At 47.2% G+C, this 19,019-nt stretch overlaps 1 pseudogene; it reads right to left on the bottom strand.

Annotated features, from left to right (window-relative positions):
* Nucleotides 1–701: 701 nt before the first annotated feature.
* Nucleotides 702–17,925, bottom strand: LOC139000189 (HAUS augmin-like complex subunit 2 pseudogene; annotated as a pseudogene).
* Between the last annotated feature and the right edge of the window lie 1,094 nt (nt 17,926–19,019).

Below are 19,019 nucleotides of genomic sequence, written 5' to 3'. Positions count from 1 at the left end.
AGGAAGGGAGAGGAAGAGAGAGATAGAAACATCAACAATGAGAATCATTGATCGGTTGCCTTTTGTATGCCCCCACTAGGGATCCAGCCCACAATCGCAACCAGGGAATCAAACCTTCACCACCGGGTTCATAGGTGGATGCTTAACCACTGACCTACACCTGGCTGGGCTATTTTTATTGTTTTATTTTATTTTATTTTTTATTTATTGATTTCAGAGAGGAAGGGAGAGGGAGATAGAAACATCAATGATGAGAGAGAATCATTGATTGGCTGCCTCCTGCATGCCCCCCCCCCCCCCCCCCCCCCCGCCGGGGATTGAGTTTGCAACCCTGACATGTGCCCTTAACCAGAATGGAACTTGGGACCCTTCAATCCGCAGGCCGACGCTCTATCCACTGAACCAAACCGGCCAGGGCTATTTCTGTTTTATCTTCATGAGTTTTATTGAAAAGTGGAATGAGAATATATGCAAAACAAAAGGAATTTTTAGTTTGGTCTTCATGGACATGGAATCTTAGTACTTCAATTAGCGTGGGCTCTTTCAGTACCGCTAGCAACAACGCCTATGAACACCCCCGTTACCCTTGAGGAGAAATGGACTTCACGTGGCAACACATCAGCAAAAACAAGCAGTTGAATGATTTGACCATTAATTGTTTGGACATGAACTTCGTTTTATTCATCTTTTGGACATGAACTTTAGACGTGAAAAGTAAAGGAAGGTGATACACTAGCATCCTGTTTGTGAAGATAATTTTCTCCAGCGAATATTTTGGGGATTCAAAGGGAACTTCCTTTTGTTGTTCTTGCCACTTGAATGTATTCTCTGCCTCATATTCTTCTGTCTCATTCACCAAAATATCCATCTTGGCTAAAGCCTTGCTCATTGTTTTTGTATTTGCATCTAAATGAGGAATATTTCTAATTGTGTCAGGATGGGTTTCTAAAGCTCTCATGGAAAAGTTACTGCCAACTTCCAGCAAATGGACCAGGTCCCTGTGATAAACAGCTTCAGTGGGCAGGTTTTCCGGACTTTGTCTTTGCCTGAGGGGACCACTTCTCTTTCAGCACTGCTTCCAAAGGATTATTCATGCTTTGCAAAGCACGGCGCTCTTGAGCCAAAAAGGAAGGATGAAGAAACATCTGCGGTATCTTTTCCTAATCTTAGAAGTTCAATTTCGGTGTTGTTGTTTTTTTTCTGGTTGATTTCCGCTTGAATATCTGTGATCTTACGTAGCCTGGAGAAGTTCACAGAGCCAGAATCGTTGGTGCCAAAGGGCTCCAAAGGGTTCAGTCACTGCAGCCGTAACTCCAGATTCACACTTTGAAGCTATACATGAAGGACCAGCTATGGCCTATAGGGGGCGGTAGAGGACTATTTATCTCATGGCTGAAATTAGTGACACCCTAGGTATTTTTACCAGAATATTTTAACAATTTTTAAAATTTTTCAATGACAGTTGGCAGACAATATTTTTTTTTCAGGTGAACAACATAGTGAGTAGACATTTATACAACTTATTAAGTGATCACCCTAAGTTCAGAGTATTTTTTTTATATATATTTTATTGATTTTTTACAGAGAGGAAGGGAGAGAGATAGAGAGTTAGAAACATCGATGAGAGAGAAACATCGACCAGCTGCCTCCTGCACATCTCCCACTGGGGATGTGCCCGCAACCCAGGTACATGCCCTTTGACCGGAATCGAACCCGGGACCCTTCAGTCCGCAGGCCGACGCTCTATCCACTGAGCCAAACCGGTTTTGGCTCAGAGTATTTTTTAAATAAAAGGAAGAATCAGTGGATTGATTGTCTAAAAATGAATGAGATCATTTCTTCAGCCAAAGATGTGTGGACCTTAAAAAGTATTGCATTTTATTGGATGTACATGTCCTCAGCATTCCACTAAGAACAGTTTCAAATGTTCAGAAACCTCACCAGCATTGTGTACCCAGCCCTTAGATACGTCACTTAACATTTGAAAATACGTGCTTTGTCACTGTCCGCATATCCATTATTCGGTATATGTTGATGACATGCAGAATGGGATTGAGTGGCTATAGTTTCAGACTCAAGCTTTTGCCGCAGATTAGCACAGATGCTTTCTAACTCCAAAACTTAGAACAAAAGGCTTCAACTCTCTAAAGCACATCTTCATTATTTGTACATCAGGATAATTAGAGGGCTGTGAAAGGACTGGATCTGCTAATGCAGTAAAAAAAATTTTTCTAATACTGGGTTTGTTTCTTGCATCTAGATTAACACACCTTTGGATATCTCTTTTCAGGCACCCCCTAATACTGGAATTGCTCTGGGCACACTAACCTTCAATGCAAATTCACTACCGTTCCTAAGGGACTTTAGGACGAACTGCTAGAAGTGAAGTTCCTAAGTGCTAGAGAGAATCGTATGAACATTTTTAAAATATATTTTTATTGATTTCAGAAAGGAAGAGAGAGGGAGGGAAAGATAAAACATCAATGATGAGAGAGAATCATTGATCGGCTGCCTTCTGCACAACCCCTACTGGGGATTGAGCCCACAACCCTGACATGTGCCCTTGACTGGAATCAACCCAGGACCCTTCAGTCCGCAGGCCTGTGCTGAATAGTATGAGCATTTTATTTATTTTGTTTTGTTGTACCATTTATTTATGCATTCATTGGTTGATTCTTGTATGTGCCCTGACTGGGGATCGAACTTACAGCCTTGGGTGTATCAGAACAATGCTCTAACCAACTGAGCTACCTGGCCAGGGCCTAGTATGAACATTTTTTTAAAAATATATTTTATTGATTTTTTTACAGAGAGGAAGGGAGAAGGACAGAGAGTCAGAAACATCGATGAGAGAGAAACATTGACCAGCTGCCTCCTGCACACTCCCCACTGGGGATTGAGCCCACAACCCAGGCATGTCCCCCTGGCCAGAATCAAACCTGGGACCCTTTAGTCCGCAGGCCGGTGCTCTATCCACTGAGCCAAACCAGCCCGGCATGAAAGCCTTTTTGAACAGGTCTTCTTCAACCTGACCTCTCAAGCATGAGAAGGAGCCAGCGTATGATGAGCTGGGAAAGAGCATTTTGGCAGAAAGATAAGCGCTAGCAAAGGATCCCAGGTGGAGAGAATATGTTGCAATCAAGAAACCAAAGATGAGCCCAGCCTGCTTAGCTCAGTGACTGAGTGTCGACCTATGAGCCAGGAAGTCATGATTCGATTCCCGGTCAGGGTACATCCCCAGGTTGCGGGCTGGAACCCCAATGTGGAGCGTGCAGGAGGCGGCCAGTCAATGATTCTCTCTCATCATTGATGTTTCTCTCTCTCCCTCTCTGAAATCAATAAAAACATTAAAAAAGAAAGAAAGAAAAACAAGATGAGAAGGGGCTGGGCGGATGGGTGAAAAGATGAAGAGATTAAGAGGCACAAATTGGGATTTAAAGTACAGGACAGGGAGCCCTGGCTGGTGTGGCTCAGTGGATAGAGCATCAGCCTGCAGACTGAAGGGTCCCGGGTTAGATTCTGGTCAAGGGCACATGCCTGGGTTGCAGGCTTGATTCCCAGTGTGGGGCGTGCAGGAGGCAACTGGTCAATGATCCTCTCTCATCATTGATGTTTCTATCCCTCTCTCCCTCTCCTTTCCTCTCTGAAATCAATAACAATCTACACTAATAAAAGAGAAACATGGTAATTGGCGTACGACCGCTACCCTTCCCATTGGCTAATCAGGGGGATATGCAAAGTAACTGTCAGCCAAGATGGGGGCCGGCAGCCAGGCAGCTGGAAGCTAACAGGGAGGCTTGCTTCCTTCAGTAACAGAGGACTCCAACGTTCCCCGCCTGCCTTGCCAGCCTCTGAGCTTCAGTTGGAAACACAGTAACATTTACAGAAGATAAACAAAAGCCCAGAAACCTCCTGTCAGTCAGCGGGGATCTCAGAGCTGGAGTCGCAACATTGTTTCGAATACAGAAAACAAAGGCCAGAAACCTGCTTTCAGCCGAGCCTCAGAGAGAAAGCCGGCTCTCAGCTCCAGTGACAGCCATAGAAGGTAAATAAATGCCAGAATAAAAAAAAAAAAGAAAAAAAGGAGAGGTTTGGAGCTCCAGTCGCCCGCCAGCCTGAAAACGGCCCTCAGCCCCTCAGCCAGACTGGCCAGGCACCCCAGTGGGGACCCCCACCCTGAAGCAACAAGATGGCGGCTAATTTGCATACTGAAGGCAGGCGGCAGCAGGCAAGGCTGTCTGCGGTCTGGGACCCGGATCTGGGACCCTGCCGGGCGGGATCAGCGGAGCCGGGCGGGATCAGTGGAGCTGCGAGGCCTCCCGGCACCGGGATCAGCGTGTCAAGGGGCAGTGCCCAAACCCCCTGATTGCCCTGCGGCTCTGTGTGTGACAGGGGGCGGCGCCCCAACCCCCTGATCAGCCCTGCTCTGTGGGTGATAGAGGGCGGCGCCCCAACCCCCTGATTGCCCTGCGGCTCTGTGTGTGACAGGGGGCAGCGCCCCAACCCCCTGATCGGCCCTGCTCTGTGGGTGTTAGAGGGCGGTTCCCCAACCCCCTGATCGCTCTGCAGCTCTGTGTGTGACAGGGGGCAGCACCCCAACCCCCCCCTCCCCACGGGCCCTGCTCTATGTGAGACGGGGTAGAGCCATACCTCCCCATCGGCCCTGCCCTGAGTGTGATAGTGGCGGCACCCCAACCTCCTGATCGGCCCTGCTCTGTGTGTGACAGGGGGCGGCACCCCAACCTCCTGATCGGCCCTGCCCTGTGTGTGACAGGGTGCGGCGCCCCAACTCCCCTATTGGCCCTGCTCTGTGCATGACAGGGGGGAGCTCCTCAACCCCCTGATGGGCCCTGCTCTGTGCGTGACAGGGGGCAGCTCCCCAAACCCCTGATGGGCCCTGCTCTGTGTGTGACAGGGGGGAGCTTCCCAAACCCCTGATTGACCCTGCTCTGTGTGTGACAGGGGGGAGCTTCCCAAACCCCTGATTGACCCTGCTCTGTGTGTGACAGGGTACGGAGCCCCAACCCCCCTGATGGTCCCTGCTCTGTGACAGGGGGCAGCGCCCCAACCCCCTGATCGGCCCTGCTCTTTGCGTGGCAGGGTGTGGCACCACAACCTCCCCATCGACCCTGCCTTGAGTGTGACGGGGCAGTGCCCCAACCCCCCAATCGGCCCTACCCTGAACGTGACTGAGGGTGGCATCGAAACCTCCCCATCCGCCCTGCTCTGTGCATGACAGGGGGCGGTGCCCCAACTCCCCAATCGGCCCTGCTCTGAGCCCGACCAGGGGCTGCACCTAGGGATTGGGCCTGCCCTCTGCCACCCGGGAGCAGGCCTAAGCCAGCAGGTCATTATCTCCCGAGGGGTCCCAGACTGCGAGAGGGCACAGGCCAGGCTGAGGGACCCCCCCCCCCCCCCCAGTGCACAAATTTTTGTGCACCGGGCCTCTAGTATATTATAAATACCGTACAGGGAATGTAGTGAATAATATTGTAATAACTATATATGGTGTCAAATGGGTACTAGACTTACCACTTTGTAAGGTATATAAATGCCTTGTCTATAGTGATGTTGTACACCTGAAACTAATATATCGTATGTCAACTGCAATTTTTAAAAAAAATATATTTTATTGATTTTTTACAGAGAGGAAGGGAGAGAGATAGAGAGTCAGAAACATCGATGAGAGAGAAACATCGATCAGCTGCCTCCTGCACACCCCCTACTGGGGATGTGCCCGCAACCCAGGTACATGCCCTTGACCGGAATCGAACCCGGGACCCTTCAGTCCGCAGGCCGACGCTCTATCCACTGAGCCAAACCGGTTTCGGCTGCAATTTTTAAATCTATATTTTTAGTCCTGGCTGGTTTGGCTCAGTGGGTGGAGCGTCAGCCTGCGGACTAAAGGGTCTCAAGTTCGATTCCAGACAAGGGCATGTGTCTTGGTTGCGGGCACATCCCCAGTAGGAGGTGTGGAGGAGGCAGCTGATCGATGTTTCTATCTCATCAATGTTTCTAACTCTCTATACTCCCTATACCTCTCCCTCTGTAAAAAATCAATAAAATATATGTTTTTATTGAATTTAGAGAGAGGAAGGGAGAGGGTGGGAGAGACCGAAACATTGCTGTGAGAGACAAACATCAAACCGCTGTCTCTGCGAGCACCCAGGCCAAGGATTGAGTCTGCATCCCGGGCATGTGCCTCAGCTGGGAATTGAACCTGTGAGCTTCCGGTGTGCAGGATCGCATTCAACCAACTGAGCCACACTGGCTCGGGCTGCAAAATTGTTTTTAAAGGAAGAAGCTGATGGCAGGCAGCGAGGTGGATGAGTGACAGGTTAGGAGAGAGAGAAGGGCAAGGCTCAGAAGCACTAGGCCTTGAGGACTCTAATTAGGAGTTCAGGCTTCATTCTGATGCAGTGGGAAGCAATATGGGGTGCGGTTACCTTGGAGGGTGACATAATCTGATTTACATCCTTAGAAGCTCACTGCGTGATGTGTGGGACAAATTCAGAAGTTGGGAGAGAATACTCTTTTTTTATTTATTTCAGAGAAGAAGAGAGAGGGAGAGAGAGATAGACACATCAGTGATGAGAATCATTGACCGGCTGCCTCCTGCATGAATAATCTTGACATGGAAGTCATCTGCATAGCACTCAAGTGACCTTGGGTATTGGTCAACATACCAGATGCTGGGACTAAAGGGATTAAACAAAGAGATGTGGTATTTCTTGTCTGTAGCCATCAGCAAGTAGAGGCGACTATTCTACCAGAAAATTATAAATACTTAAGAGCAATGTGAAACCGTCACTTGAATTTAAGCAGGAAAATGACATGATCTGGTTTACATTTTTTAAAATATATTTTATTGATTTTACAGAGAGAAAGGGAGAGGAATAGAGAGTTAGAAACACTGATGAGAGAGAAACACCGACCAGCTGCTTCCTGCACACCTCCTACTGGGGATGTGCCTGCAACCAAGGCACATGCCCTTGACTGGAATCGAACCTGGGACCCTTCAGTTCGCAGGCCGACGCTCTATCCACTGAGCCAAACCAGTTAGGGCTGGTTTACATTTTAAAAAAATATTTTTTATTGGTTTCAGAGAGGGAGAGATAGAAACATCAACAATAAGAGAATCACTGTTGGGCTGCCTCCTGCATGCCCCCCACTGGAGAGCAAGCCAGTGACCCAGGCATGTGCCCTGACTGGGAATCGAACCGTGACCTCCTGGTTCATAGGTCGAAGGATTGCTGGTTCAATTCCCAGTCAAGGGCTCTTACCTGGGTTGTAGGCTCGATCCCTGACAAAGTTGGGGGCACATGTGGGAAGCAACCAATCAATGTGTTTCTCTTGTATTGTTTTGTTTCTCTCTCTCTCTCTCTCTCTCTCTCTCTCTCTCTCTCTCACCCCTCCCTTGATTCCACTCTCTAAAATTCAATGGGAGAAACATCCTCGGGTGAGAATTAACAACAACAACAACAAAAACAGAGTTAACCAAAAAGCAGTACATTTCTCTTAGAACCATATGCTGTCCTAGAAATAGATTCCCAAGTGATGAACTATATCCTTCCACATTTAGCCAAGACCAGGAATGTGAGGCCCACTTAGAGCAGCAGCAGCAGCAGAACCAGGAGAGATGGTGGAATATATGGCCCTTGAGGAAATAGTGATTCAGGACAGAGGCAACAAGAATAATGATTTTGGCCCTCACCGGTTTGGCTCAGTGGATAGAGCGTCGGACTGCGGACTGGAAAGTCCCAGGTTCGATTACGGTCAAGGGCATGTACCTTTGGTTGCAGGCACATCCCCAGTAGGAGGTGTGCAGGAGGCAGCTGATCAATGTTTCTCTCTCATCAATGTTTCTAACTCTCTATTCCTCTCCCTTTCTCTCTGTAAAAAATCAATAAAATGTATTTTTTTTAAAAGAATATTGATTTTGGGGGAAAAGTTAACTAGAACTCAATCCTTCTCCCATGGTACTATGATATCAGAGAAGTCATAGTAGAGAGAGATCATATAAATGTAATGGATGTAGAGATGTCTGGACAGAGCTCAACCCTTTTAACTATGAGCAAAATCACTCAGGAGACAAATCCTTTTTTTAAATTAGTCTGCTACAACCACATTTTTAAAAAAGATTTTTTTGTTTTTTATTGATCTCAGAGAGGAAGGAAAAAGGATAGAGAGATAGAAACATCAATGATCAGAGAGAATCATTGATTGGCTGCCTCCTGCACCCCCCACACTGGGGATCGAGCCCACAACCCGGGCATATGCCCTTGGCCAGAATCGAACCTGGGGCCCTTTAATCCACAGGCCAGCGCTCTATCCACTAAGCCAAACCAGCTAGGGCAGGAGACAAATCTCTTAAAAAATGTTTTTATTAATTTTAGAAAGAAAGGGAGAGGGAGTAAGAGATAGAAACACACAGAGAGAAACATGGATTTGCTGCCTCCCACACTTCCCCCACTGGAGATCAAGCCCACAACCCTGGCATGTGCTCTGACGGGGAATTGAACTGGTGCATGGGACAACGCTCAACCCACTGAGCCACACCAGCTGGGCCAGGAGACAAATCTTACCGATATGTGGAATGTGGGGTAGCCTTGGAGAAAGTTTGCCTTTTGGTATGTTTCAGAACTCACATAGGAGAAAAACCCTACCAACGTACAGGCACAAATCACCCCTCTCTCAGTAGGAGAGAGTTGACACTGATGAGAAACTATATTTGCAGTGAATTCAGGAAGTTATTTTCCGGGAGAGACTGCTTCACACCTAAGGATCTATCAAGGAGAGAAACCTTACAATGTGAGCCTTCAGGGAGAGGTCTCAGCCTTTTCGCCTTCCTTACTCCACATCACAGAACGTGCACTGGAGAGAAACATGGGTGTGGTCATCGTGGGAAAGGCATCGAACACAGCTCGGCACTTGTGATGCGACGTCAGAGAACTCATACTGGGAGGAGCCCTATACGTGGAGTCGGTGTGGAAAAACTTCAGGGGGTGTCCTCGCTTTTTTCAACACAAGGACTCATACTAGAGAACAGGACACAGAGGGTCAACGTGGCAGGTTTTGAAGGATGACTGTCACCTTATTTGACACCAGGAAGCTCATAGAGAGTAGAGAAACTCATCTATATATATAAAAGCTTAAGCGACCATTACGACCAGAACGACTGGTTGCTATGACATGCACTGACCACCAAAGGGCAGATGCTCAGTGCAGGAGCTGCCCCCTGGTGGTCTATGCACTCCCATAGCCAACCTCCTGTGGCCCCTTCCCGCAGCCTACCAACCTCCCACGGCCCCTCCCCTCACCTGGTTGGCCCCCCGACTAGCTGGCCAACCACCTGTGGTCCCTCCCCTCTGCTGGCCAGCCCCCAAATAGGCCCTGATTGGGGGGCTGGCTGGTTAACCTCCTGAGGTCCCTCCCCCCGGCTGTCCTGTCCCCCAATAGGCCTCGATCGCCAGCCAGGCCGAGAGACCCCACACATACACTAATTCGTGCACCAGGCCTCTAGCTGGATATAATATAACAAAGCTGTGGTTGTGGCTCTCTGCAATCATGGATGAGCAGGTATGAACAGTTATGCTCTACATATGCCCTTAATTCACCATAAAAACACAATTCAATGGGACTCAGAGTCTAGGCCTGAATGACAATGCCTCATGGAAATGACTGCCCTAGATAACAAAATGTAAATGTTAAAGACAACAGCATCTATATTTTATTTATTGATTTTTTTAATAAACAATTTTTTAAAAATATATTTTATTGATTTTTTACAGAGAGGAAGGGAGAGAGAGAGAGCTAGAAACATCGATCGGCTGCCTCCTGCACAGCTCCCACTGGGGATGTGCCCACAACCCAGGTACATGCCCTTGACCGGAATCGAACCCGGGACCTTTCAGTCCGCAGGCTGACGCTCTATCCACTGAGCCAAACCGGTTTCGGCTATTTATTGATTTTTTTATAGCACAGGTGGAAATTTATAGAAGAACAAGTACAGACTCCAACATGGGGAGGGGGTAAGAGACCCCTTTATTGATTTTTTTTTTTTGAGAGAAACATCAATTTGTTGTTCCACATATTTATGCATCCATTGGTTGTTTCATATGTACCCTGACCGGGGATTGAACCTGCAACCTTGCTATACTTGGACAATGTTCTAACCAACTGAGCCACCTAGCCAGGGCAGCATCTATCTTTTTTTTTTTTTTTAAATATATTTTATTGTGTGTTTTTTTACAGAGAGGAAGGGAGAGGGATAGAGAGTTAGAAACATCGATGAGAGAGAAACATCGATCAGCTGCCTCCTGCACACTCCCTACTGGGGATGTGCCCGCAACCCAGGTACATGCCCTTGTCCGGAATCAAACCTGGGACCCCTGAGTCCGCAGGCTGACGCTCTATCCACTGAGCCAAACTGGTCAGGGGTAGAGGAAATATTTTAATATTGCTATTTGCCCTTTCTCTATAATAGAAGTATCAGAGATGAAAGAAAATTAGTAAAATGTATCTGAAAATCTCCCTCCTGTCAGAGTCTGGGGTGCGCCATGGGACCCAGAGTCTAGTCCCTGCCCACCCACGCGCGCCTCGAAATCACGCGACACCCAGACCTGGCCGCCCCACCCCCGTCAAACCCCGCAGGGTGGGGGATGCAGCCTCAGGTCCCCCAGCCCCAGTGTGACGGTGTGACAACCACTTGCATACTAGCTCTTTATTATATAGGATATTCACAGAAGCAAGCTGGAAAACATACCATCCATGTTTTTCCTGCATAATCCAAAAGCTGTCCCTTCAAACAAACCATGGAGCTTTACAGCAACTCACCAACGTTTCACAGGTGGTGCTCTGCTATTAACTTTAAAAGAAGCATCACAGAGAATGGTGTGCATTTTCACTCTCCCAGGGGCATTGCCAGTGTCCAGTCAGGACTGAAATGACACACCACAGCCTGGTGAAGTATTCATACTCCAAGGATGATGCAGACCTCACAAGCTTTGACCAAAATTCCCTAAAAAGCTGGGTTTGGGAGGCAACCTCACCCACAGCTGCCCCAAAGGGTATCTGAAGTGTTTTGGGGAAAGGGATAAGGCGAAATTCTTACAGGATAAAAAAGACCATATAGATGTAATTAAGGATCTTGAGATAGGGAAATTATCCTGGATTGCTTGTGAGCCCGATGTCATCACAATTGCTCTTGCTTGTTTTTTCTTTTTTGATTGATTTTTTTCAGAGAGAGAGAAGCATCAATTTGTTGTTCTACCTATTTTTTTAAAATATATTTTTATTGATTCCAGAGAGGGAGGGACAGGGAGAGAGAGATAGAAACATCAATGATGATAATCATTGATCAGCTGCCTCCTGCATGCCCCCCACTGAGGATGGAGCCCACAACCCAGGCATGTACCCTTGACTGGGCTCAAACCCAGGACCCTTTAGTCCATAGGCTGATGCTCTATCCTCTGAGCCAAACTAGCTAGGGCTTGCTGTTGTACTTATGCCTTCATTCATTGGTTGATTCTTGCATGTGCCCTGACTGGGGATCGAACCCACAACTTTGGTGTATGTGCATGATGCTCTAACCAACTGAGCTGCCCAGCCAGGGCACAGTGGCTCTTGTTTAAGAAGAGGCAGGAGAGCCCTGACCGGTTTGGCTCAGTGGACAGAACATCGGCCTGTGGACTGTAGGGTCCCAAGTTTGATTTGGTCAAGGGCATATGCCTGGATTGCGGATTTGATCCCCAGTGGGAGGAGTGCAGGAGGCAGCCAATCAATGATTCTCTCTCATCATTGATGTTTCTCTCTCTCCCTCTCCCTTCCTCTCTGAAATCTATAATAATAAAAGCGTAATATGCTTATTAGATCAGACAGCTGAACGACCTTCCAGACATCATTCCGGACATCCTTTCAGACAAAGCTGAGGCAGTGGGGGTCGAGGCAGAGGCAGTGAGGAGTGATCAGGCAGGCAGGCAGGCAGGCCAGCGGCCCCAGATTTTGAGAGGGATGTCCGACTGCATCTCCCGAGAGGTCCTGGATTGTGAGAGGGTACAGGCCGGGCTGAGGGACCCTGCCCTCGTGCACAAATTTTGTGCACCGGGCCTCTAGTAAAAATATATTTTTCAAGAAAAGAGGCAGGAGAGTCAGAGTCAAAGAAGACAATGTGATGCCTTGATCAGGTGGCTCAGGTGGCTGGAGTGCTGTCCCATTCACCAAAAATGTGGGTTAAATTCCTGGTAGAGGCACAAACCTAGACTGTGGGTTCAATCCCTGTTTGGGGTGCATACGGGAAGCAATCAATTGATTTTTCTCTCACATTGATCTTTCTCTCTCTCCCCTTCCCCCTTTCTCTCAAACCACTAAACATATCCTTGGGTGAGGACTGAAATAAATAAACAAATGCTAATTTTTAAAAGAAGGCCATGTGATGACAGACTCAGAGGTCAGAGTGAGAGAACCACTTAAGATACTACACTGCTGCCTTTGGTGATGGAGAAAGAGGCCAAGCAATGCGATGCAGGTGGACTCGAGAACCCAGAAAAGGCAAGGAAACGAATTTTCCCTAGGGACTCTAGAAGGGGCACAGCCCTGCCAATATCTATTTTTTTAAAATTTATTTCAGAGAGGAAGGGAGAGGGAAAGAGAGATAGAAACATTAATGATGAGAGAGAGTCACTGATCGGCTGTCTTCTGCACGCCCCCTACTGGGGCTCAAGCCTGCAACCCAGCATGTGCCCTTGACCAGAATCAAACCCGGGACCCTTCCGTCTGCAGGCTGATGCTCTATCCCCTGAACCAAACCGGCTAGGGCTGGCAAGACCCATTTTGGATGTCTAACCTCCAGAGCTGTGAGGTGACAAATTTGTGCTCTGTTAAAGCTATACAGTTTGTGGTAATTTAGTATAATGCCAAAGGAAAAAAATACACTCCCTTTTGCCAGTAACTTAAGGCAAATATGGCATGGCTCTATGCCAGCGGTTCTCAACCTGTGGGTCGCGACCCCTTTGGCGGTCGAACGACCCTTTCACAGGGGTCACCTAAGACCATCCTGCATATCAGATATTTACATGACGATTCATAACAGCCGCAACATGACAGTTACGAAGTAGCAACGAAAATAATTTTATGTTTGGGAGTCAGCACATGAGGAACTGTATTTAAAGGGCCAAAGGTTGAGAACCACTGCCCTATGCGATGGTTGGAACTGTGACAACCAACTTGAGACCATGAGGACACAAGCCTTAGGAATAACCCAGGCAACAGTGAGGAGGACTGAGCCAAAAGACGGAGGGTGCCTGGCGAAGGGTGACAGCCAAGGTCTGGACCCACCCCTGGAAGCCTTGTCTCTGGACGTCACGCCATGTCAGGTAACGGATGGTGGCGGATTCTGTTACTTGTGGCCAAAACACATCGTACACAACAACCCCTCCTTGCTTCCAACCTTGCTCACCTGACCCAGAGTCACTCCTCTAGGGAGGAGAACACCCCACAGAGGAGAGATTCCCCCGTAGTCGGCAGGAAGGGCCATCTCCTCCGCCACGCGGCTGCAGAGATGGCGAGGAGACACTCCGGAGGCCCAAGGGTATGGTGTAAAAACACAGTGGGCCCTGGCTGGCTCGGCTCAGTGGATAGAGTGTTGTTGGCCTGCGGACTAAAGGGTCCCGGGTTCGATTCTGGTTGGGGGCACATGTCACGGTTGTGGGCTCGATCGCCAGTAGGAGATTGCGTGCAGGAGGCAGCTGATCCATGATTCTCTCTCATCATTGATGTTTCTCTCTCTCTCTCTCTCTTAATCTGAAATCAATAAAACAAACAAAAAAACACAGTGGGACCAAGAGGATGTGGTGGCTTCATCTCTCAAACACTATTCCTCAGTCACTGGTAAGAGTCCTCTCTGGGTGAGAAAAATTCAAAAGGTGCCTGATACAAACCACACACCTCAATTCAAAACAGTGGTGCCATGTTGCTGACGTACAAGATGAACCCCCCCAGCCACCTCCAAAAAACCATCCTGTGATTATTGAAGGGGCGAGGGCTGTGTCCTCCAACTTACCCTGTGTCCTCCATTTTTTTGGGGGGGCAGCCATGTGCTCAGGGAGGCACCTGCTTCCCGGAAGCCCAGGCCTCTGCTGGCCGCGCCCGGGATTTCTTTGAACTAACCAATGACAGTCGAGGGACGTGCGCGCCATAGATATTACCGCATCCTGTGCAACAAGACCCAGCTTGCGCCTGGCCAATCGGCATGGCCCACAGTCAGCTCTCCTCCCCTCACTCCACCCCCTATTAAAAACCCTGTTTTTTCCCACGGCGGTCTCTCTCGTCTCGCCGTTGTGTCGGCAGAGGCTGGGAGCCAGACCCGGGTCTGTAATAAAAGACTCTTTGCTTTTGCATCGGACACGGCTGGCTCCCTGGTGTGGTCTATTGGGGATCTTGAAATCTGGGCATAACAACTATAACTGTTCTAATATGCTACTGATGGCTTTGTTTATTGGCAAAAAGACAGGGAACATTTTTCGAACCAGTAGTTGCTGGGGACGTTTCTCCTCAAGATGAGTTTGAATCCAACTTGTCTGCTCTTGTGAACAATGGCCATAATCTCCTTCCATTGAGGAAGTAAAGAGTCAAGTCCAAGGGCCAGGCTCCCAAAAGGCCGGATGGAATCCCGTTTGCTCTTGCATTGAGCGTAATGATAATTTGGGGTTCACAACTGGCCTTCCCATCCTGGCACGTGGTGAGCATTTTCGTTCATGCAGCCTCACTTGTCATTCTTTCCAGAAACTTGTTTTCCTGTAGGCCCCCTGCATTTCCCATAATGCCAGGCATTCTATGTTTTTATGAGTCTACTGTGAAAGCAATCTCCTTTTCAACATACCTGTGAAGTTTATAGAGATTTTGTGTGTATGTGTTGATTTCTGTATCTTTGCTATTCTGCCTGGTTTACTGGAATCTCATGGAATTTTAAAATGTTCCAGAGGGGTTTAAGTGTGTCCATGTTATTTATATATTTTATCTTCCAGATAGTTACAGCAAGCATTTAGGTCTGTTTTATATCTGACCTTTGGTAACAGGAAACCCAGAAATGTTTACATTCAGATGGTTGAGGGCAGATCCTTCTTTCATTTTGTATATCTATTCGTGCATATTGAATAGAGGTGTGAATAAACAAGAGAGACTCAAGAAGAAAGATGGAAAAGAAACAAACAAACAAACAAAACCGAGAAGAAAAAAAAAAAGAAGAAAGATGGGCCCTGATCGGTTTGGCTCAGTGGATAGAGCGTCGGCCTGCAGACTGAAGGGTCCCAGGTTCGATTCTGGTCAAGAGCATGTACCTGGGTTGCGGGCACATCCCCAGTGGGGGGGTGTGTGGGAGGCAGCTGGTCGATGTTTCTCTCTCATCGATATTTCTAACTCTGTATCCCTCTCCCTTCCTCTCTGTAAAAAATCAATAAAATATTTTTTTTTAAAAAGAAGAAAGATGGGAGTAGAGTTTCATGAGAGAGGAAACGGTTGACTCCCTAAGGCTGAGAAAAATGTTGAAATGGCCCGAATCCAGGACCAGCAGTGAGCGTGTGGCTGGCTTGTCCTCTGTCTACACCGTAGTGGCTGAAGTATGAAACGCTCCCACACTGAGGATCACAAGAGGGGAAGGAGGAGTCTGGTCCTGGGTGACACTGGTGGCAGCTTAGCCAGTACCAGGAGCCACCTACTTAAAGACTTCCCGTTCTGCTGCGGGAACACTGTCTGTTCTTTAAATTAGTTGGATTTTCAGTTATTTACAACCACACACACACACTGTGGGACACAGGATACAAAGGCAAGCACTGGCTTACTCCAAACCGGGCTGACTGGTTTGTCCGGCGTTCTGCGGACGTCCCACATTCCTCTTGGAGACGTGCCATTTCTGGAAGCCCTGTGTGGTCTGCCTCTGCTCTGAGCTCAGTTTTCCCCTTCCCCCAGGTGCTATGTCAGATCTGGATGATCTTAAAGTTGATCTTATCTCTGATGGTGTGGAGAACAGGTGAAGAGGAAATGTGTAGTCGTAATAAATAGACTCCAGAGCGTATCTTCTGGGAAATAGTTATGGTACAGGTAAGATGCCAAGTAATTAATTCCTGCTTCTTCGACCTGAAGTTCTCAAGCTCTGAGGAGTTCCAACAAGGGTCCTAGAGGTTCATGTTTTAAAGACAGAAAGGTGTATCTTTCTTCTTCTTTTAAATGAATTTAACATGTATTCCTCTGCATGTGAAAACATTTGAGATGCTCTGTGCCATGAAACAAGAGACAAGTTCATGATCCAGTCACATGACTGGCTTATGATTCAACTGAATGCCACCCACTACCGTAGTGATTTGGACAGTATACAGTTTTGTATCTGTTATTCTTAGTCATATGTTATTTAAATTAAACAGACAGTGGACTATTGGTTAAAGAAAGCATATGAAGAATGTTAATATATTTTAACAATTCAGTATCTTAATAAACATGTGAGTCAGACTACATGGAGCATATTAAAAAAGAAAAAAGTACAACTTACACTTTGCAATTGAATGAAACAACTATTATTGATAATCCATCCATTTTCATACATGATCCACAATGCCTTGCTGCAATTCTAAATTCCAAATACATTTCTAATGAAAAGTTTCTTCCTGTATTATGTATCACCAAAATTTACCTGAACTAACAAACTAACTCTCTTTCTCTAACCTAGTGTGACTCTTCACATATTTTGCTACAGATATATTCAAGTGTTTGATGGCCAGAGGTGGCCCAGACCCGTTGGTATGTATGTACCTTACTATCCTGCTGAAATTCAAACACTTGTGAATTCCAAAATACTACTGGCCCTTAACGTTTTCAACAAGGGGTTGGGTCCCTGCATGCAAAACATTTTTGACATCTTACATGCATAATAGTCAATATTTATTCAGAAATGGTCTTTTTTTTTTTACATAATCAAATTATGGTAAATTAAATAGCGTGCTTAATTCACTAAACAGGAAAAAAGAACAAAATTAATCATTAAAAGTTGTATTAAAGTGGCTTTTGTTATGCCCAGATTTAAGGATCCCCAAGAAACCACATCAGGGAGCCAGCCAGTCCGATGCAAAAGCATAAGAGTCTTTATTCGAGCTAGCTCGGCTCCCCCACCTTGCCGACGCAGCGACAGGAAGCAGAGAGAGAGAGAACTCGGTGTGGAGAGGGGTTTTATAGGGGGTTGGAGTAAGGGGAGGAGAAAGGGCTGTGGCCTTGCCGATTGGCCAGGTACAAGTCGGTGTCTTGTTCCTGGGTGTGGCTAGCAGAGGCTTAGACTTCCCGGACGAAGCTCCTTGCCAAGCATATGGCCAAGGTAAGATGGAGCACTTACCCTGGGGCAAGATGGAGGGCGTAGCCCTTACCCTGGGGCAAGATGGAGGGCCTAGCCCTCGCCCTTTCACTTTCATAAATCAACCTTCAGTAATATATTAATTTGTCATCACCTTTTAATCTAAAATTATGTTTTATTCTATATCATATAAAAAGAAAGAAATAAGTAAAAGAACTTCCAAGGGGGTTTGCTTCCTTCAGATGTTAAAAGCTTCCATCAAATTTGACGGTTAACCAGAGGAAGCATCCCCAGACACATCCGAAACAAAACAATAAAACAACATGACTAATTAACATGGCTCTGTCACGTGACCTAGGGCAATGTAACATCATCCATTTTAAGTTCAACTATGGAAACTGAAGAAACTACGTTATCATGGAATGGGGATGGTGTTTTATCTATAATGGCCAAAAGAACGCAACGAAATGCTGTTAGGATCAAAGACATCTGGATGGTCTCCGAGTAAATATTTACCTGCAAAAAATCTACAGACTTACTGGGTAACTGCAATACCACGAACAATGCACAGCCTGCAAGTGGGTGCTCTCCATGGCGGCCATAAGACTTAATAAATTCTGAAACACATTCCAGCAGGCAGTAAACAAGAGGACCCAAGGGAGGCACAGTGCTGCTGAGATCTGCAAGGAGAACAGGTCCTGGGCCTGAGGAGCATGGACAGTCCAAAGCACCGAGAGAGAACATCAGAGCCTGGGTCCTGGGAACTGAGGAAGATGAGAGAACACCAGACGCTGGAGTCTGAGGAAGGCAAGAGAATACTTTTTCCGGGCTCTCAAGGGAGAACATACATCATGTCCTGGCAGTGACAGACTTGCTCCATTTCCTAGACATGGGCACCTTGGCTCCTCCTCGGACAAAGATTCTTTGCTTAAGCAAACTGTAGGCAGGTCCCTTTCTCCACCAAGGCTCATCTCTGGAATCATCTTAGCAAGAATCATGGTAATCCAGTTTGTCAAGAATTCCCTAACCTTGCCCTCGCTGGCTTGGCTCAATGGATAGAGCATCAGCCTGCGGACTGAAGGGTCCTGAGTTCAATTCCAGCCAAGGGCACATGCCTGGGTTGCAGGCTCTTCCCCCAGGGCATGCAGGAGGCAGCCAATCAATGATTCTCTCTCATCATTGATGTTTCTATCTCTCTCTATCTCCCTTACTCTCTAAAATCAATAAAATATATTTTTTAAAAAAAGAATTCCCTAACCTTGATATCTAATAAAACTTCTCGTCCTCATTATGTCTCCCAGGTGACATCCGGTCACCCTGGCTTGCCCCTAGCAAGAATCCTTTCAGGTGGGTTCCACCAGGACCCCCTCAACCTCCCCCCCCAAATGACTTGATATCTCCTCTTTGTCACTTTCTATCCACTAACAACCTCCCCCCCAACCCCATCCCATCCCATCCCATCCCATCCCAATCTTTCTCCTTGTCAATAAAACCCCCACTTGTTCTGACTGTATTCGGAATTAAGCCAGGTTCAATAATGCAGTCTCTTTTCTCTTGTTATAATTTTTTAATGGAATATAATCTATTTTCAGCCCAGCCAGTGTGGCTCAGTGGTTGAGTGTCGACCTGTGAACCAGGAGGTCAGGACGCAGCAAACCCGGGTTGCGGGCTCCAGCCCCAGTAGAGG

The sequence above is a fragment of the Myotis yumanensis genome, unplaced genomic scaffold (genome assembly GCF_028538775.1).
Source record: "Myotis yumanensis isolate MYYU_CA2020_CCGP unplaced genomic scaffold, mMyoYum1.0.hap1 SCAF_23, whole genome shotgun sequence".
Classification (NCBI taxonomy): domain Eukaryota; kingdom Metazoa; phylum Chordata; class Mammalia; order Chiroptera; family Vespertilionidae; genus Myotis; species Myotis yumanensis.
Note: the sequence above shows the minus strand (reverse complement) of the source record. Positions and strands in the feature narration are given on the sequence as shown.